General features: G+C 42.4%; 1 non-coding gene across 1 annotated transcript; it reads right to left on the bottom strand.

The window, feature by feature from the left end:
• Positions 1-14,306: 14,306 nt before the first annotated feature.
• Trnas-cga (transfer RNA serine (anticodon CGA)) lies at positions 14,307-14,381 on the bottom strand. Its single transcript has one exon. It is a non-coding gene; the product is annotated as a tRNA-Ser (tRNA).
• Positions 14,382-21,975: the final 7,594 nt, after the last annotated feature.

Below are 21,975 nucleotides of genomic sequence, written 5' to 3'. Positions count from 1 at the left end.
CACTGCTTTCGTCTTCACTGTCATTTACCAGTTTACTTTGGAGCCTAGTATTACGTTTTTCACACGCCATTATTGTCACAATATTTCACATGATAACACAGAAAAACACAATTTGAAGAGCAACAATAAGACAACACATTAACATAGCACTGAAAATAATATCTCGTTAATTGCAAGCGCAGCAGCGAAATACTTGGTGCAAATCTACATGCATGCCACAACTGTTTTACTGTACAACAATGAAAGGCTGCAACTATAAAGGAGATTCTCTCTACAATTACGCGCTAGCAATAAACAATAGCTACACTAATTACACAAACTAAGAGAAAGAAATCAGAAGATTCCAGTGAGGTATCCTCGGCTAAGGGTCGACATATGAAACGTCCCCTTTGAACAATTATACAAGACTGTGCTTAAACTGACACACAATATTTTCTTTAGCGCAACGCAATCTGACTTTCAGAAATCCCTACAAAAGAATGGCTCTTACTAACATTAACCTGTACCTTTCACAAGTCACTTACCTCACAAAAATCTTCGTTACTCAAGCTACTGCAATACAGCGAGCGCCACTACTGCCAGCTAAATAAAAGATTCAAACTATGGAAGGCACTAACTACTGATAGGCATAGTTAGCAAATGAAAGATTTTAATAGAGAACAAACAATGTATTTACCTTAATAGTCATCAAAAGTCATAATATATACAGCAGTTCATGACATCCATTTTTACAAATTTCAAAACTCCGCCATCTCACTTCCCCACATCCACCACTGCTGGCGGCTCACCTCCAACTGCGCAACGCTACGCGCTATTCACATCCAGCTGCCGCTGCCCAACACAACAATGGCAGACAACAATGCCAGTGATTTTCATACAGTGCGCTTACAATACCTCATAAGGAACTTCTTCGTTTTTGTGTATAGGGGCTGGACAGCATTACCCATTGCCCCAATCTATACTGCAGTAAGCTTCCTTTCCATCTTACTGCGTCTTCCTGCCTTTCCAAAGCCTTTGTATTCGTCTTTTGTACCCGTTTCCAAACATCCCGAATTGTCCTTGCGAATTGACGTACAGATTCACCGCTCCTTCCTTTCTGTAGCCTCACCAAATCAAACGTTGACGGCATTTTTCGCCCGTACACTACCTCATATGGAGACAAACCGGAATTTGTATGGATTTATGCATTATATGCGCATACAATATGCTTCAAATACTCGTCCCACTGATGGTGATGAGAATCCACACAAAAACTCAGCATCTTCCCGGTTATTCTGTGTATCCATTCTGTCCTTCAGTTGCCCTTTGGATGCAACGTGCTCGTCCTCAACTTCTTTACGGTCAACAATTTACACAGTTCCTTCATTAAATCCGACATGAAGTTGGTCCCTTGGTCAGTAACTACTGTCTCCGGTACACCAAACTTCAAAATACAGTTGTTTACTAACGCTTGCATGACCATTGCTGCCTGTTGATTTGGCATAGGCACCATCTGCACATACCTCGAAAAATGGTCTATTATTGTCAGAACGAATCTGTTCCCCGGTCCTAGGACATCGATCCCCAGCATAGAGAATGAACATGCCACTTCCGGCAATTGTTGTAGCTGTATTTGTTACCAGCTCAAATCTACCCTCTGCGCACATGGTATACAATTCTTTACATACTGATCAACGTCTACTTTCCTACCTCTCCACCAATACCTCTCCGCCACTGTCCTAATTGTTGTTCTACACCCTCCATGACCAGATAACACGTGATCATGTGCTTCCTTTAAAACCTCATCCCTCAACTTCGCTGGCGCTACTATCCTTGGCCCTAACTTCGTTTCCCTGCGCAGAAGACCATCGTACATATTAAATTGTGCCTGTGTCCGTTACTGTCTTATTATTGAGGCATCGGTAGTCACAATAGAACCTGTATTTCTTAGTTCCATCCATAGATTTTTTAGGCACAACGACAATGCCTGCTCCCCAGAAACTATTACTATGCTCTATAATACCGTCTGCAAGCTGCTGATCAATGAAATTCTCCACAATCGGCTGCAAATAGCTCAGTATTCTGTATGGCTTACGGTAAATAGGTGCTTCATTCCCTGTTGGTATCGTATGTTGAACTAATGGAGTTGCTGGTAATGGTCCTTGTGGGAAAAAACAAGTCCTTAAATTCCCACATTAATTCTTCCATATGCTCTCTTTCTTCTCCTTGCAAATGCTTAATTTTGTTATGCAATGCACTATTGGGTTGGTGGTTGATCGCTTCGCCTACCCCTCGAACACCAGTCTTTGTCATCTGGCACATCCAAATTTGCTACTGAAACTCCTTTCTTCAAATTCGCACCTACAGCGCTAAAACTATCCACATTCACGGGAACTACTCGCCAGCCGTTCCCCTCCTGTAAGTGTACAACACTATGTTTCAAAAACAACCCAATGGACCCAAAACTTCATTATCCTCCAATGGTTCAATAACACATACTGTACCCACAGGTAGATTTGATTCCACACTTCCCGGTGCCACTAGACACACACTCATGCGAATTAAACCTTAATGCTAATGTATGTGGTTCAATTGGTTAGTTCATTACGTTGAACGCCCCTTGTGATAGCTCTGCATTGACAACAGTTTCCCCTGGCTGAAATAATATTCCACCAAGTTCCACAGTTCGTTGTACAAGGTCAATTTTGGCATGATATTGATGCAAGAAATCTACTCCTAGGATCATGTCGTAGCCCTCGCTTACCCATGATACTACCTCCATGCATGCATTAAATCAGACTGTCTCTGTTCGAAAGTCAACTGTCACCGACCCCAAAGGCGTGACCTCCTTATCCCCGACACCACGCAACCTATAAGGTGGTGGGTCTAGCTTCGTTTGTCCCATTATATTTCTAGTAGCCACTGACACTTGCGCCCCTGTGTCCAACAAAATCTTAAACTTTTTAGTTCCTATGGATCCTACCACTGAACATTCTACCTCTGCATACATATTCGTAGCATTGAAATTAAACGGGAGCTCTCTTAGGTGGGCCCCCTCTGCCATTTAATGCTTGTCCACCTCTCCTATCCCCACTTCTTCATCCTCTCCGTTGCCGATTTCGACCCCTTCCTTTATTCCTCGGTGACTGGGTACATTGCCTCTGCATATCTCAGCTGGATCAATCTCCTGAACCCTAGGCAACAACGACTGATCTGATGCGGTTTCCCATTCACCTCAAGCTGTTAATTAATTTCTCAACTGCGTATTGTCTGCTGTCAATTGTGCTACTTTTTCGAACAAAATCCGTACTGCTTCTGGTTCCAACACATCACATGTCCCCGACTCTGCCATTGTGTTGCTTTCGTTCCCAGTTAGTCCGCCCGCATCTCGTGGTCGTGCGGTAGCGTTCTCGCTTCCCACGCCCGGGTTCCCGGGTTCGATTCCCGGCGGGGTCAGGGATTTTCTCTGCCTCGTGATGGCTGGGTGTTGTGTGCTGTCCTTAGGTTAGTTAGGTTTAAGTAGTTCTAAGTTCTAGGGGACTGATGACCACAGATGTTAAGTCCCATAGTGCTCAGAGCCATTTGAACCATTTGAACCAGTTAGTCCTGAAACAAAACATTTAAATACAAGAATAACCTGACTCCCTACCCCTCAGTATCATCATGCTCAGTAACATCATACTCAAACGAATACAAAATAATTAAATGCAGCGAAAAAAAAAATTCCCAAATACACCAACACTTACTCTGACAACAACAAAAATACTTCGCCCACGCAAAATATCTACAATGGCTTGCATGAACCATACTCAAAAACACAAAAAAGAAAGAAAACGTCCAACACTCAAAAGAAAACTAGTCAAAACTCACGACATCTTGTGATTGTAATGCGGGCGGTAGGCTCGAACACCGTTCTGGACAGACGACGTCCGCTATTCTGACACCAAATGTAGTGGCAACTTCTGCCACTAAATGTATCAGGATGACCAAATGTAGCGGGAAGAGGTAGAAGGCACCATATTGATACTCATCCGAGCTTTCCAAGTGATTTATTGTTTCCAACTACAGCACTGTGTCCCCTCGGTCTGCGTCACCAGGTTACACAATGCTGAGGACACCACTTCGCTGTCTGTGAAACAGCTTGGCGCAGAATGGCTGCCTCAGTGACCCGTGCAGGCACTGTGTGTCAGCCTTGTACGCCAGTGGAGTGCGTTGTCGTCAGGATGCCGTCAGTCGACTCAGCAGTCTGCGTCCCTGCTGACTCAGTGCCGCGCCGCTCGGCGTGATTCGCAGGTGGCCAGCTGCGCGCTTCTCGCCGGTGTGGCTGAGATCGCAGCGACAACAAACACCTGCAATCCGGAGTCCTAATCTGCGGCCCTCACCTAGGGATGCCTTCGGCGCGTGGTGGAAGCCTGGACGACTGCCCGCGGAAGCGAGCCGTGGAGCGGCCTGGTGCTGGCTGGCTACAGACCCTGTGTCGGCCTCAAAGGGTCAACCAGTGACCCGCCGTGGACTGGAACGCTGGCGCCCCATCTGCTGCTGCATGTAGCTGGTAGTGTGACACGCCCCACCGTACAGGAGAGCTGCCACACAAGAATGAATCTCTTTAGAAACCCGCACCTATTTATATGCAGTTGTGTTCCTCTGTTTTGCCATAGTGCCGCTTCGCGTCACGTATTCATATCACTCAAGGTTGGCCAGTGGGCCCCTTCTGCCTGTGATTTGCGACCTGCAAAACTGCTACGTATACTCTTTCAGCAATTTGACGGCCCTGTTGCCTGCATTCTACTTCGCAACTGTTGGCATGCGTAACTCACTGAAATCCGGCCCGCACCTGGCTGTAACTTGTGCTCAAAATATTGCACAAAACTAACTTTCCATATCCTAACCTGTGGTGCCACTACATTATTTTAAATGATCCTTCGTACAGTAATTGCCATTTTCTATTCTCCCTCTTAATTAGCGATGCCTTTGGATGCATTCTTTGCAATACCAATTGATCAACATTCTGTTGATTAATAAGTTTTTTATAAAATTTCGCCTTGCAACGTTCTGCTATGCAACTTATATTCTGTAAAGCCGTATCTGGTTTCTCCTGATGTTATATATTTTCTTCTCGGATCTTTGGTACGGCATTAGCCCAATCATTTACTTCAGTCTCCTGTTCGTTCATTAGTTCACAGGGTGTAAAACCTGTTGATATGTGCGGTAAACTGTTGTGGATTTCCATAAAACTATTTAGGTATTCTACCCATTTAGTGTGATTATTGTGGGCGTAAGTTCGGATGAACCGGTTTAGCTCTCTAAGAGTTCTCTCGACCGGCTTTCTCCTGATAGAAAACCGTGAAATCAAGACATGTTTGATGTTATGTTCTTCCATAAGATGTTTCCACCTTTCTCCAGTGCAATATGTATCATTATCAATTAACACAGTAGATGGCATCCGACAAACTTGATATAATCTTTTGTTAACATTTTCCCAGTGCTGCTGGCAGTTGACGTTCGGAGAGGATACATTTTTATATATTTAGTAAACATATCACACACTGATAGATATATTTCACACCCCCTCTCCCCCCACCCCTCTAGCAGTTGGCAGGGTCCTGCAATGTCGATAGCTGCTATGTCCCGGACGTCGTGCAATAATGGGATGTTATTCGGTGTCCCTGCATACATTGCTCGGTTTCACTTTCTGGCATGCCTTGCAGGTTCTTATAAGTTCTTGAATTTTTTTTTCAAATTTGGATAGTAACAATACTGGTTAATTTTCATTGTGCATTTCATAATGCCGAAATGCCCCCATGCTCGATGTGTCAACCAAATTAGGTCTTCAAGCTGGTCAGATGGAATACACACTCTCCAGTTACTGTTCGGATTGTCTGATTTATAAAACAGAATGTCGTTTCTTAACAGATAATACTGGTGTAAAGCACTGTCGTTTTGCTGACGCAATATATCTTTGATGTTCTTCCACATCGGATCACTTTCTTGGCCTTGCTTCGGTCTTTTCCACAACGCTAGCTACCTTTTTCTATACGCTTTGTCCTTGACCAGCAAGATTTTATATTCTGTGAAGTTTCCAATTAAGGCTGCAAACTCAGGTAAACCTTGCGGTAGCCTGGATAATGCGTCGGCAACTACATTGTACATCGGGCTCAACATCCATGCAATAACTAGCAAGTTGACATAAAGTTCAAAGCATGATGATCACACAGGACGTTAACATTCATCCCATATACATAGTAACGGAATTTTTTAAAACCAAATACTACAGCGAGTGCCTCAAGTTCGGTCACTGTGTAGGAGCGTTCACATTTGGTTAGTATCCTTCTGGCAAATCCGATCATTTTGACTTCCAGTTTATCATCTATCTGTTCAGTTTGAAACAGTCATGTCCTGATTCCATAATTTGAGGCGTCTGGTGCAATGAAGAAATCCTTTGCACGTATCCGGCTGATGAAGAATCGGTGCATTAATGAGTGCTTCCTTGATATTGTCAAAGTCTTCCCTGCACTGCGATGTCCAGCACCATTGTACATTTTTCTTTAACAACCTCAGTAACGCTTAGCTGTTAAGCTGCTGAGTCGTCATAAATCTTCGAAAAAAGTATGCTAACCCAATGAAACTTTTGAGTTGTTTTTTCGTCAGTGGGTACGGAAAATTAGCAATTACCTCCATTTGGTTGGATCTGATCTTATCCCTTGAGGCGATATAATGTGACCTAAGAATTTTATTTCTTCTTGAGTAAACTTGGATTTTTTAAAATTCATAGTTACTCCTCTTAGTAGAAACTTGTCCAGAACATTCTGTGTTAATTCAAAGTGTTCTTCCCAAGTGTCTGTCGCTAGCAAAAGATCATCCACATATGCTGTGACCTGATCTAATAGCTGGGGTCCTAGCGCATTATCTAAGGCTGCTATGAACACACCAGCGCTAATATTCAAGCCAAAGGGAAGAACACAGAATTGGTAGCTTCGGTCTCCAAACACAAAAGCAGTATATTGTCTAGCTTCCTTAGATAACAGGATCTGCCAAAATGAGAACGCAAATCAAGTGAATTCGAATATCTCTTGCCAAAGAACTTCTGAATTTTCTAGTTGAGGTTTTCAGGCTTGTCCGGACTGGCACAATAATCTTGCCGATGTCTCGTGCGTCAAGAACTAAACTTACACTTTTATCTGCTTTGGTTATGGCCAGCAAGGGGCTACCATATGATGAATTTGATGTTTCAATAATTCCCCAGTCCGACATTTTTTGGATTTCCTTTATTACTTCATTTTTCTTTGTCCAGGGGACCGAATATGAAGCTCTACAATAGGTCTTATGGGGGCAGACTTTCATGTCATAAACATAACCTTTTATGATACCTTGTCGATCTATAAATACCTCATGCGATCTGGAGCAAATTTATTAATTGTCCAGCCTGTGAAGCGTCAATGCAATATGCCTCTTTCGTTTTCTCCTCTATTGCTGCGCCGATGTCACTCACGGTATTGGGTGCATCATTGTGTCGGTTAGTATGACCTTTTGTGGGTGATCATACTGTAACACCAACAACACTTAAATACACTTGTTCCCCGGTTCTCTGCCCTGTAAAAACTCAAGGCCCATTAACACCGGTATTGATAATTTTTCCATTAATAGGAACGCACATTTCCAAAGGAAACCTCAACATATGCCTGGTACTTTATAATTTGCACCTTCTTTCCCAGAGCTCCTATAACTTTACAATTCATAACAGACAAAATCGGCAGTCTTTTTATTTGCGTTACCTTCTTGAAAAATGTGCATTCATTACCGACACACTCGCACCTGTGTCGAGGAGGGTAATGGTTGCTACACCATTGATGGTACCATTGACACTTGTCTGAATACCTTCTTTTTCTTCCCTTTCAGCGACGGTAGATTCCTGATAGAGTTCATCTTCGATTTTCTTACCATCGTGATAACGAATCATATTGACGTTCTCTTGCATAGACCTATTGCCTTCATTTTTGGTCTCCGACTCCTGGCGAAGGCCTACAGGAACCGAGATTAGTTTGATGACTTTGGTATATTCTCTTTCGGCTCCGAGGATACCTCCACTATTTTCACCTTTTTTGTGATTCTACACTCGGAGGTGGTGTACTCGGATCCCACCATTGTGGATACTGGTTATTTGCCATGGGTACAGCTTGTACGTAATTTACTGGCTGACCCGGATTCATAAAATTGTATGGCGGCTGCCAATGGCTTGGCCCTGTTTGTTGCCAGTATTCATTGTCACCATGCATGTTTTTTTGGTTTATCCTTGTACAGACTGTTCGATTAATTTGCCTTTCGCCTTTTACCATTAGTATTATTATTATTGTTGGCAGTTTCATTATTATATTGTCTTTGATTACCATTCGAATACTGGTAGTCATTGGTTACCTGGGTAATTATTATTATTACAGAGGTGATCAGATTTTTGGATGTAATGATTTTTTACTATTACTATACTTCCCGTTGCCACGGGTTTTGTTTCTGCTTTTCTTGTGACTGCCTTCACACCTATTTCCATTGCTTCCGTTCTAGGAAAGTTTACCGTTAAAATATTTGGCATTGTTTATTGCGTCAGAATTATTTCTGGCGTCTTCTTGGACAAAGTCTAACGAGTCTATCACAGATAAAAATTCCTTAAGATCAGTGTCTGCTACGTTAAACAGTTTCTCTCTAATATTTGTTGGCAATCTGGCCTTCAATACTCGTAACAGGTCTCGTGTGGTTACTGGTTCATCCCAGTACCTTGTCATATTAATGTATTTTTCAAAGTATTTTCCCAAAGAGACTGGCTTCGATATCTCTGCGTTAAATACAATCTTCCTTAGTCGTTCTTGAGTTGACACTGGCCAGAACTGGTCGAGAAACGCCTTCTTAAGTTCGTTACATGTTTTGCCTGCTTCTGCGGCGTTCAACGCCCAGAGCGATGCGTCACTGGAAATGTGTGAAACCACAAACTGGATTTTCTGTTCCTCCGTCCAAGACTTTGGAAGAACACTTCTAAAGTTTCTAATAAAAACTGCGGGATGAATATTCTTTTTACTCTCCTCGTTGAATACTTGAAATTGGCGGTATTTAATCAAGCACTCATCATGCGTTAGTGTATTTAAGTGCATGGAGTTATTGTAATTAGCAGGCGATGTATTAACTTTATTGCAAGTAGGCCTACACTCTGCTTCATAATTCGGGTTCCTTGGTGAAATAAATTGCTGGGATAATACAGACTGATAAGCGAAACTTGGTCTATTATGCACCGCAATAGAGGTTGTGGGCAAATTTTCAATGTCCTTTTGCCTGTCAGTGCCAGCGTCATCGTTGCTGTGTGCTGACATTGTTTCAAGATCGTGATTTTCAGTGTTCAGTGCCTTGGCTACTTCCGTTCGGACTTGTTCCTGTTCTTTTGTGTGGATGTAATTCTTTATTGACTCCACAGTAATAGTCAAAGCATTGAAATGCGTTTCTAACTTATTTACTTCGATTTGAAGATTATTCACTTGAGTTGGTATGTTTTCCCAACGGCTTAATACTAGTCCTTGCTGCATTGATTTCTTTGTTGAAACGAGTCGTAATTGCTGTATCGCGATCGACTAACACTTGATTAATTCTCTGGACAGTTTCCTTATCTCGTTGGATAAAGACATTGTTTATTTGTTCCATCAATTTCCTATCACGCTCCTGCTCCCTGAGCTCGCGTTGTTGATCTTTAATAGTCTTTTCTTGCCTGCGCGTTTCCTTTTCCTGTTCCATGATATTGGACTTTTCAAATAATAATACTAGCAATTTACCATCCGGTAATGGTATTGGTATAGCTTGGTGTTGTTGTGGTCTTCAGTCCTGAGACTGGTTTGATGCAGCTCTCCATGCTACTCTATCCTGTGCAAGCTTCTTCATCTCCCAGCGCCTACTGCAACCTACATCCTTCTGAATCTGCTTAGTGTGTTGATCTCTTGGTCACCCTCTACGATTTTTACCCTCCACACTGCCCTCCAGTGCTAAATTTGTGATCCCTTGATGCCTCAAAACATGTCCTACTAACCGATCCCTTCTTCTAGTCAAGTTGTGCCACAAACTTCTCTTCTCCCCAATCCTATTCAATACCTCCTCATTAGTTACGTGATCTACCCACCTTATCTTCAGCATTCTTCTGTAGCACCACATTTCGAAAGCTTCTATTCTCTTCTTGTCCAAACTGGTTATCGTCCATGTTTCACTTCCATACATGGCTACACTCCATACATATACTTTCAGAAACGACTTCCTGACACTTAAATCTATACTCGATGTTAACAAATTTCTCTTCTTCAAAAACGATCCTTGCCATTGCCAGTCTACATTTTATATCCTCTCTACTTCGACCATCATCAGTTATTTTACTCCCTAAATAGCAAAACTCCTTTACTACTTTAAGTGTCTCATTTCCTAATCTAATCCCCTCAGCATCACCCGATTTAATTTGACTACATTCCATTATCCTCGTTTTGCTTTTGTTGATGTTCATCTTATATCCTCCTTTCAAGACACTGTCCATTCCGTTCAACTGCTCTTCCAAGTCCTTTGCTGTCTCTGACAGATTTACAATGTCATCGGCGAACCTCAAAGTTTTTATTTCTTCTCCATGGATTTTAATGCCTACTCCGAATTTTTCTTTTGTTTCCTTTACTGCTTGCTCAATATACAGATTGAATAACATCGGGGAGAGGCTACAACCCTGTCTCACTCCTTTCCCAACCACTGCTTCCCTTTCATGCCCCTCGACTCTTATAACCGCCATCTGGTTTCTGTACAAATTGTAAATAGCCTTTCGCTCCCTGTATTTTACCCCTGCCACCTTCAGAATTTGAAAGAGAGTGTTCCAGTTAACGTTGTCAAAAGCTTTCTCTAAGTCTACAAATGCTAGAAACGTAGATTTGCCTATTCTTAATCTTTCTTCTAAGATAAGTCGTAAGGTTAGTATTGCCTCACGTGTTCCAACATTTCTACGGAATCCAAACTGATCTTCCCCGAGGTCCGCTTCTACCAGTTTTTCCATTCGTCTGTAAAGAATTCGCGTTAGTATTTTGCAGCTGTGACTTATTAAACTGATAGTTCAATAATTTTCACATCTGTCAACACCTGCTCTCTTTGGGATTGGAATTATTATATTCTTCTTGAAGTCTGTGGGTATTTCGCCTGTCTCATACATCTTGGTCACCAGGTGGTATAGCTTGAGAATTGCTAATTTCTGCTCCTTGCCCCGTAGAAATATTATCATTAATTTCTAAAGGTTTAACTGCAGGAGTGTCCGTCTGTGTTGACAAAACCTCAGTTTCATTTTCTCTCGGAATATCAAGTAATAAATCGTTATCACTATATTTACATGATCAAGGACTTGCACTGAAGTGCGCATCAGCATGCTCATTCTACTTTACTTGCTTCTTCATTCTAGCCGTGTTTGACACTAATACTGCCCAAAATTATATCACAGACAATAACAATAAATCCAACAAAATATCTTACAACTAACAAATACACAAATAACAATAGCTAAATGGGTGAAATGTGTACACAAAATATCTACCAGAAAAATTATATTTGAAAATATTACACTCGCTGCCGGAATACTGAAACACCCTCTTTCAATCTGGCAAATTGGAAAATGCATATAAAAAGATGGAGATCAGCTATACAGATATTCTTGGAATGTGCGAGATGAGATGGGTAGGCAATGGAGTGTTATAAAGTGATGACTACAAACTATTTTTTTCAGGCGAGGAAAAAAACGGAATGAATGGAGTAGCTATCATGGTAAAGAAGAAGGTAAAAACCATGATAATGAAGGTGGAATACATAAGTAGAAGATTGATGATGCTGAGGTTGAAAGGTCACAAGAAAGATGTAGTTCTGATGCACATCTGCATGTCAGCCACTAACACAGCGACGATGAGATTAAAGGAAGCTACAGCAGTTGAACCACTGGAGGAGAGAGAGAAAAGAAAAAGGCGTACATCATAGAAATCAGAGATAGGAACGCGGTGGTTGGCGACGGGAAAGACGTAGATGTGGTTGGGAAGTTGGCATTGGGTAACACAAACGAAAGAGGTGCGAGAATGGTCAGATTTTGTAAGAAAATTTCATTTGTAGTTGGAAACACGCTTTTTGAACATCATAAAAGAAGACGGTACAAATGGACATCGAATATAGACAATAGTAGATATCAGATCGATTACATACTAATACAGAGTAGATTCCGGACATGCATGAGAAATGCCAAGGATTATCCACTAGCAGATATTAACTCTGACCACAACTTGGCTGTAGCAGATGTGCAGGTTAGATTCAAAAGAATATTGGTAGGTAAAGTGAGAGAGAAATTTAGCTCGGATGCTCTAATGGAAGAAGGAATAACAAAAAGCTTGAAGTAGAGTTCCGAGTCAAGCGTAAAATTAGAGCAAAGACAGAGGGCATAAATGAACAGTGGAACCAGCCCAGAGACACCCTGAAAGCAACCAGTAAACGTGTTGCGGGTCTGGTGTAGTGCAGGTGAGAAGGAAACCATGGGTTACCGATGAAATGATTTTGAAGATGGCAGAAAGGAGAAAATGGAAAAACTCACAAACTGATGAAGGGAAACGTCAACACAGAAGACTGAACAATGAGCTGAGAAGAGTAACTGATCAGGCCAGGGAAAAATGGACGAGAGAAATCTGCTTAGAAATTGGGACACTGGAGAAAGAGGGCAAGTACGAAAAGATGTATCGAGTAGCCAAGGAAGTGGTATTTCAGGGAAGGAAAAACAAAACAAATCTGGAGATAGAAGGGAAAGATGGAACTCTTTTAAGTGACCCACACGCTATTCAGAATAGATGGAAAGGATATATTGAAACTCTCTTCCGATCTGCAGATTGAGAAGGAAGAATCAGTAAATGAAAATGAAAAAGGAGATTTTATCCTAGTTTCAGAGGTAAATAAGGCATTGGGAGAACTTAAAAACAACAAAGCGTATGGTGTAGATGACATTCCGGCAGTAATCTTGAAGAGTTTAAAAGTAACTGGCGAAAATGAGTTGAGCTGTCTTTGCAGCTACATCTATGACATAGGGAAATGGCTAGAAGACTTTCTCGAACGTATAATAGTCCCAATCCCAAAGACTAATAACCGCAAAAAGTGTGAAGACCACAGGACAAAGAGCTTAATATCAATTGGTCAAGAACAATATGGTTTCATAAGTTGAAAGGGAAGACGAGATGCCATTGGACTTCTAAGAACCATCTGCGAAAGATACATAGGAAAGCGCGAAGAAGTGTATGCTGTCTTCGTCGACATCGAAAAGGCCTTTGATAGAGCGCAGTGGAATAAGGTATTAGATATCTTGAAAACGAAGTTATTAAAGTGGAAGGAGAGAAGATTGATCGCAAATCTGTACCTGAATCAGAAAGCTCGGGTACGAATAGGTAATGGGATCTCTGAAGACAGCAAGACTGGGAGAAGTGTTAGACAGGGCTGTTGTCTCTCGCCGGCCGAAGTGGCCGTGCGGTTAAAGGCGCTGCAGTCTGGAACCGCAAGACCGCTACGGTCGCAGGTTAGAATCCTGCCTCGGGCATGGATGTTTGTGATGTCCTTAAGTTAGTTAGGTTTAAGTAGTTCTAAGTTCTAGGGGACTAATGACCTCAGCAGTTGAGTCCCATAGTGCTCAGAGCCATTTGAACCATTTTGTTGTCTCTCACCGATCCTATTTAACATCTATCTGGAGGAAGTACTGGAAAGCTGTTTGGATGGGACAAGAGGCGTCAAGATAGGTGGGCGGAAAATTGAATGTTTAAGATTTACAGATGACAAGGCGATCATCGCAGAAAATCAAGAGACGCTGACTCAAATCCTAAATCACTTGAATGAAGCCTGTGTAGCATACGGTTTGAAAATTAATAAAAAGAAAACTAAAAGCATGGTCATAGGCCTAAAGAAGAGAAAAGTGAAAATTAAATTGGGGTCAGAAATCATGTTAAACTTCCTGGCAGATTAAAACTGTGTGCCCGACCGAGACTCCAACTCGGGACCTTTGCCTTTCGCGGGCAAGTGCTCTACCAACTGAGCTACCGAAGCACGACTCACGCCCGGTACTCACAGCTTTACTTCTGCCACTATCTCGTCTCCTACCTTCCAAACTTTACAGAAGCTCTCCTGCGAACCTTGCAGAACTAGCACTCCTGAAAGAAAGGATATTGCGGAGACATGGCTTAGCCACAGCCTGGGGGGATGTTTCCAGAATAAGATTTTCACTCTGCAGCGGAGTGTGCGCTGATATGAAAATCCTGGCAGATTAAAACTGTGTGCCCGACCGAGACTCGAACTCGGGACCTTTGCCTTTCGGGGGCAAGTGCTCTACCAACTGAGCTACCGAAGCACGACTCACGGCCGGTACTCACAGCTTCACCGGCAAATTTTTGGCTCTGTATTTCGAAACGTTCCTTTCATTTATCTTCCTGTTCGGCAGCGAAATTGTTAACCTTTTCTGTTAGATGCTGTACAATACCAGTTAAAGTAGTTTGTTCCAAACGCATTGAACCCATGTCATTAGTTAACTTTTTAATTATATCCAGAACGGCATTCACTTTAGATTCTAATGCGTCCGGATTGGACTGAAAATTGTCCATCTTGGACTTGAATTCGTCTTGTTTTGACTGAAATTCGTCTTGGTTTGACTTAAATGGTCTACACCACACATGAATTCGTCTTGTTTTATCGATATGACATCGAAGTGTGATTTCAGATTTGATTTCAACATTATTTTTAATAGCTAGTGTAGCCACATAAACGGATCCGCATTTACACTCATTTACATTGTTATTTATTCCTTCACCTTCAGTTTCTGGTTGCGTTAGACTAGCTAAGGATTCCAGATTAATTAACACCGGATCAGCTAGTTCGCTGTTGTTGGCTTGTGAATCGTGATCACTGCGTCTGACTGATTCCATGCTTGATATTTTGCCTATTTCTATCATACTCTAGTTGGTTGACATTAATTTATTACTTTTCACTGCAGTTGGTTCAGTACAACAACAAATGCATATTATTAGTCCTTAGGAAGAATTTGTAATGCTCGTTCCACAGAATCAAAAAAAAAAAAAAAAAAAAAAAATGGTTCAAATGGCTCTGAGCACTATGGGACTTAACATCTATGGTCATCAGTCCCCTTGAACTTTGAACTACTTAAACCTAACTAACTTAAGGACATCACACAACACCCAGTCATCACCAGGCAGAGAAAATCCCTGACCCCGCCGGTAATCGAACCCGGGAACCCGGGCGCGGGATCCACAGAATCAAGCTAACAGTGTGCCTTCATGTTCCCCATTTGCAGGCGTAGAATTCAATGGCTTACCTTAAACCGCGTCCTGGAAACCAGGTCGTCAATTGAAGCTTTTGATGTGATTGTGAAATTTAAAATATTCAACGAAAGGGAACACTTCAAGGATCCTGTGACTCTGAATTTCTGTGCTTAACTGGATTGTTCCATTGTGCAAATGTGTGTCTCTACTTTCAAATAATTCTTAAGTTATTCTCGTTTAGTTACACTTATCAGTTTCCCGTAAAATTACAGATCAAAGTACTGTTTTGGCCGGTGGTGTTCTCCTTTAACATATCTAATATTATCATACTCATGCAAAAATACTTTGGGAAAAATGTTATCGGACTTTATTAGAAAACACGGATTCGATTTAAACGATAGAATATTTAACGATAGAGCACTGAAGGTGCCCGATCATTGCGTCTTCAAACGTACCGCGTCCAACTCAGTTAAAACGGTTTAATATTATATTTTCATATTCCATTTATCGGGAAAGGAACGGTGGTATGCTCAAGACTGAAATAAAAGCAGTTTTATCTCACACAGTTATTATATCAGATAGCAACAGACTACATCACATTTCAATATACTGTAGTCGGCATAATGAAAGAGAATGGAAAACAATTATAAAAACAAAAAAAATATCAGAGCGACTGTGATTGTCATAGGTATATTTTACAATAAAGCTGGCTTCTGTTGTATGTAACCATGCTTATTATTTAGTATTGAATACAGAATGGTTCACAATTAATGTGTTAATATAAAAATTGTTCTGAATTTATATTCTTGTTTGGCATAAGGGGAATTACACTAAAATAACGCTACATTTCATACCTAATAACGATAACATGTTAGCTTTTTTTTTGATTGGCCACATGACCCTACGTTAATTCTAAAACGATGGAATTGTACAGCTCGTCTTGCATTTATGCTTTTTTATGATTTGGCAGTATGTCATCCGCATAGCAGTCGAAAGAGTCATTAATTTTTAAGTATTTTTACCGAGAGTAGTAGTGGTATAGACCTACGTCTTGTGCTTATTTGTTCCGTCCCGTTGTTCATCTTTGCACCCTTACTACGGTCGGAAAAAAAGTATTTCAGAATTAATAAATCTTAAACAAATTCTTTCGACTACTTTGTAGATGACCTGTCAAACCACAAAAGGCATAAATGCAAGTCGAGTTGTACAAACTACTTTCACGATTAACAAATTTTCAGGTAAGCAACAACAAAAAATTAAAAATTCACGTTTTATAGCTTCTAGGTGCAAAATAGTAAAACATCCATGAACTTTGTAAAATATTTTTAGAGAAATAAATCGAGATCCGCAGACAATGATAAATAGGTGTCGAAACATGTTTGGGTAAACATTGTGTTTAGCGGAAATGGAGTTAAAAAACAGAAATTTAATTCACAAAACCACAACCAGCAATATGGTTATAATGAAACACGTTAAAGCAACTTTTTCTTTGGTTAATGTTTCGAAGACGTAATCATTTTCGCTTAGTGGGAAACTAAGAACGAACTAGAAAAGGAAATTGGGTCGTTTCTCTATTCTCAAGAGCACTATATGTGTTACTGTACAGCTGTATTTTCCGTGTGCGAGGCGAGACATCATCAAAGGCGACGCTCTGAAAGAAAGGCTAAAGGAAAGAGACTCGTCAAGAAACCCTCTACGAGCTCGCAGTAACTTCTGACATTTGCAAGAGATGTTACCAGCTGTGAGCGAATCAGTGTATCTACTGTGAAACGAAATTAACGTCAAAAAGAAACTAACAAGAGCATTTAGCAAAGAAGAGAGTTACTCAACGAGAGATTCTCAAACGCATTCAAATTATGTAATGACGCTGTCTCTTTTCACCATCAAAGGCTGCAAAATGTGGGCTTGCTGTTGTGGGGAGCATAATAACTAACAGAAGAGGTCTACAGTCATACATTAACTATCTTACACACGGATGGCTACATAAGCCTCAAGAATACATGCCGTGTAAGAGAAGTTAAAATTTCCCTATCGCCAAACATACTACATACACTGCCATGTTGGTAGTAGCCTACTGTAGATACCGATCAAAGACTTATGATAGTCAATGACAATGTATAGTAACACACCGGATAGATTAGACATGAAGGCCTTTTTCTCTCTTTCACTTTTTCTTTATTTCATTCGCCTCACAAAATAGGGAGGATGGCTGGCTGGCAACAGACATATGGTTTCACGTAAGTCACATGATAATTAAAAAAAACCACATACATAGATTTTTTACACTTAAGCTTAGTTAAGTTAGACTGGAGAAATAAAAGATGATTTCTTTTGGTAGTACTGCTATACAACGGAGAGTGTTCAGACACTCATGGATGACACAAGAACTCAAAATGAAAGTAGCAAAGCAGAATCAGAAATACTGACCTTCGTTTTCAAATGTACCTATACAAAGAAAGATACGGAAGTACTGCCCCAGTTCTCTCACCAGGTGAAATGTGAGTGGTGTAGAAATTAGTGCCAATGGCGTTGTCAAACAGGTAAAATAGCTAAAATTAACCAAGGCTCCAGGGACTGATGGGGCCCATATCAGATTCTATACAGAATTTTCAGCTTAGTCAGCTTCCACTTTAAGAGTAACAAACCATAGATCCAATGGACGGATAATTATGCCAGTAAATGGAAGACAGCACGTGTCACAGACCTCTACTACACTCATGCTCATAAATTAAAGATAATTGCAGAATGTTATGCCACACAACGAGGCACTACACAAAACTGGCGCTAATAGCATAGGCACATAGGGAACACACACGGTACACATATGCAAGACCGCGGTATTGGTGATAAGTTGAGAAAACCGTCACGAAACACATTTGCTACAAAATCCCACTGTTTCCTGCGCATTTACCTCGATATCGATATGTGATATGAACACAATGCACACGTACACAGGCCGCACAACGGGTTGGCATACTCTGGATCAGGTGGTCGAGCAGCTGCTGAGGTATAGCCTCCCATTCTTGCACCAGTGCCTGTAGGAGCTCCTGAAGTGTAGTAGGGTTTTGAAGACGTGCAGCGATACGTCGACCGAGAGCATCCCAGACGTGTACGATGGAGTTGAGGTCTGGAGAACAGGCAGGCCACTCCATTCGCCTGATATCTTCCGTTTCAAGCTGCTCTTCCACGATGGCAGGTCGGTGGGGCCGTGCGTTATCATCCATCCACCCCTGAAAAGGCGGACATACTGGTGCAAAATGACGTCCCAATACACCTGCCCTGTTACGATTCCTCTGTCAAAGACGTGCAGGGCTGTACGTGCACCAATCATAATCCCACCCCACACCATCAAACCACGACCTCCATACAGTTCCCTTTCAAGGACATTAAGCGGTTGGTATCTGGTTCATGGTTCACGCCAGATGAAAACCCAGCGAGAATCCCTGTTCAGACTATACCTGGACTCGTCCGTGAACTTAACCTGGGACCACTGCTCCAATGACCATGTACTGTGTTCTTGACACCAGACTTTACGTGCTCTCCTGTGACCAGGGGTCAATGGAATGCACCTTGCAGGTCTCCGGGCGAATAAACCATGTCTGTTCTGTCGTCTGTAGACTGTGTGTCTGGAGACAACTGTTCCAGTGGCTGCAGTAAGGTCCCGAGCAAGGCTACCTGCAGTACTCCGTGGCCGTCTGTGGGCACTGATGGTGAGATATCGGTCTTCTTGTGGTGTTGTACACTGTGGACGTCCCGTACTGTAGGGCCAGGACATGTTTCCTGTCTGCTGGAATCGTTGCCATAATCCTGAGATCAGGTTTTGTGGCACACGGAGGGCCCGCGCTACGACCTGCTGTGTTTGACCAGACTCCAGTCGCCCTAGTATTCTACGCCTCATAACGTCATCAATATGTGTCCTTTGAGCCATTTTCAACATACTGTCACAATTAGCACGTCTGAAAACGTCTGCACACTTACTCGCTGCACCATACTCTGACATGCACCAACACACCTCTGCATACGTGGACTGCTGCCAGCGCCACCGTGCGACGACCGCAGGTCAAATGCGCCGCATGGTCATACCCCGAGGTGATTTAAACCCGCAAACCGCCCACCAGAGCGTTGTTTCACCATGTATCAGCATTATCCTTATTTTATGAGCATGAGTGTAGAAGGGTAGCAGAAGTGATTCACAAAACTACCGTCCAGTCTCATATGAAGACGCTATCGGATCTGCAGTATCCGGACAGGTGACGGTCTCCAGCAATCGGCAAACCCAAATCCTTCCATCGGATTACCACAGGGTATAGCGTGATTCATCTAAATCACTCGGGTCCTGTCCTGTATACCACCTCTAGCGTCACCTAACATTGACAACAGAAATATCTGGCTTATGAGAAGTGGATCTAGCATTGTACGCAAATCTTTTAACTCGATACGCACTGTCACTGTGCTAGCTGGAGAGCTGATGGAATTTTGGAAGTGACGAGAGATCCCTTCCGCTGATTTTGTGCAATTTTTTACAGCCACCCCCCGCAGTGGTCGACGATCCCTCTCTGTTAGTATAGGAGATTTGTCTGGTATTGATTTAGCCGCGGACGTTTCTTCGCGTTTCGAATCCGCATTCATATCACCAACAGCGGACTTGGCCGGCTTTAGAAACGTTGAATTGTGCCAGATGGATTTGTTACTCGGATGGTCTCCAACGACTAGCAAACGTTCGAAGTCACTGTGTTCTCCTGATCAATCCACTTCACCGTTAGTGCTTTCGTACTGACAACACAGTAGTCTCTGCTTCCTTTTATACTAGCGGATGACATCTAGTGGTCAATTCCGAATTATACAGGGGTGCCCGTAAAATAAGGTTCCCATGGCCCTACAGTCCTGAAAAGTGCTGTTACGGTGGATCTCGCGATTCTGTAGCGTACCTCGGTTGCCCCACTCCAAATCCCCTTCCTAGCGAGCTGCCTGCTGAGCTCAGTCTTGGCTTAGCAGCAATACGTGGTGGATCTCCCCCTCGCTTCGCCTGTCAGGTGTGAACTGCGCTCGGTGATCCGTTTCCTGTCTGGAAAAAAACATTGCACCGGCAGAAATCCATTCCCAGCTATGCGAAATCTATGGAGACAAGTATATGAGCGTACAACACGTGCGCAAATTGTGCAGAGTGTTCATTAACGGGGGAACTGACGCCGAAGATGAGGAGCGTTCCGGACGGCCATCTGTTTCTGGCGAAACAATCGCAAAAGTGGGGGCAGTGGCTCTCTCAGATCGAAGAGTGACGGTTCGTGAGCTCTCCGAGATGATCCCTGATGTCAGCAAAACCTCTATTGACAATATTTTGACGGATCATCTAGGGTATACTAAGGTTTGCGCGAGTTGGGTGTCAAGAATGTTAACTGAAGACCACAAACGTCAACGCGCTGAAGCGGCCCAAGAACTTCTTCAAGATCACGGAACTCATAGCGAGGAATACCACGACTCCATAGTCACTGGAGACGAGACTTTGGTGCACTACCGCACACCCAAAACATAAGAACAGTCCAAACAATGGAAGCAACCAGAGTCGCCGAGATCGCGAAAATTCAAACAAACGCAAAGTGTTGGCAAGTGATGGCAATAGTGTTTTGGGAAAGGAAGGGGGTATTGTTGAGCGAGTTCCTGCCCACTGGTACAACAATCAACGCTGCTAGTACTGCGAGACAGTGCAAAAATTGCGCCGTGCAATTCAAAACAAGAGGAGGGGTATGCTGTCTTAATGGGGTGGGTTTGCACACCGCTAAAACCACTAACGAGCTCATCGCAAATTTGGATGGGGTATAGTCAAACACCCACCCTACAGCCTGGACTAAGCCCCAAGTGACTACCATCTCCTCCCTGACATGAAGAATCACTTGGGTGGAACGCATTTCGGCGACAAAGAAAAGCTGGAAGAATCGGTTCTCAGGTATCTGCGCGGCTTGGCGGCAGATTTTTTTTGATTCGGGCATTCAAAACCTTGTACACCGCATGCAAATATGTATTGACCTCAGTGGCGACTATGTAGAAAAATTGGTTGAAGTCTGAATTTCCCAAAAATGTACGCATTCATGAAATAAACATGTTTTACACTGTGAAAAAAAAAATGGGAACCATATTTTACGGACACCCCTCGTACACAGGGGTGTCCGGACACTTTTGATTTGATAGTGAGTACGGGGTGACGATACTATAAACTTTCAAGGATGATGGAGGGGAGTAACTGTATCAGAGGGAAGGGACACTGGTCCAGAAACGACCGAGTCGAAAATTATAAGCGAAAATCGTTCTATTACCTATGACAGTGGATTTATTCTACTTCAAGTTCTTAGCTTTCTATGTTTTCTGGAGAGGTAGTGTGGCCCAAAACAAGGAAAAATCGTGTCGTAAACGTAGGCTCTACAATGCATACCTTAAGAGCTATGAGCATTTGTGCAGATATGTGTTCCACATTAGCAAAGATGAACAAGTGCTCATAGCTCTTGAGGGGTGGTTTACTATCTTTTGGTTCAAAAAATTCGATTTTTTAAAAAAATTGCATTTTTGGATCAGCAAAAGTGTAAAGAATCCACCCCTGACACGGTCTTTCCGAATACGGAACGGAGATGTTTATAATTCACGGTTGAACAAAAAAATGCACCTGCGTGAAATCGGC

Source organism: Schistocerca serialis, chromosome 6, assembly GCF_023864345.2.
Source record: "Schistocerca serialis cubense isolate TAMUIC-IGC-003099 chromosome 6, iqSchSeri2.2, whole genome shotgun sequence".
Lineage (NCBI taxonomy): Eukaryota > Metazoa > Arthropoda > Insecta > Orthoptera > Acrididae > Schistocerca > Schistocerca serialis.
This window is presented reverse-complemented; position numbering and strand designations above follow the sequence as displayed.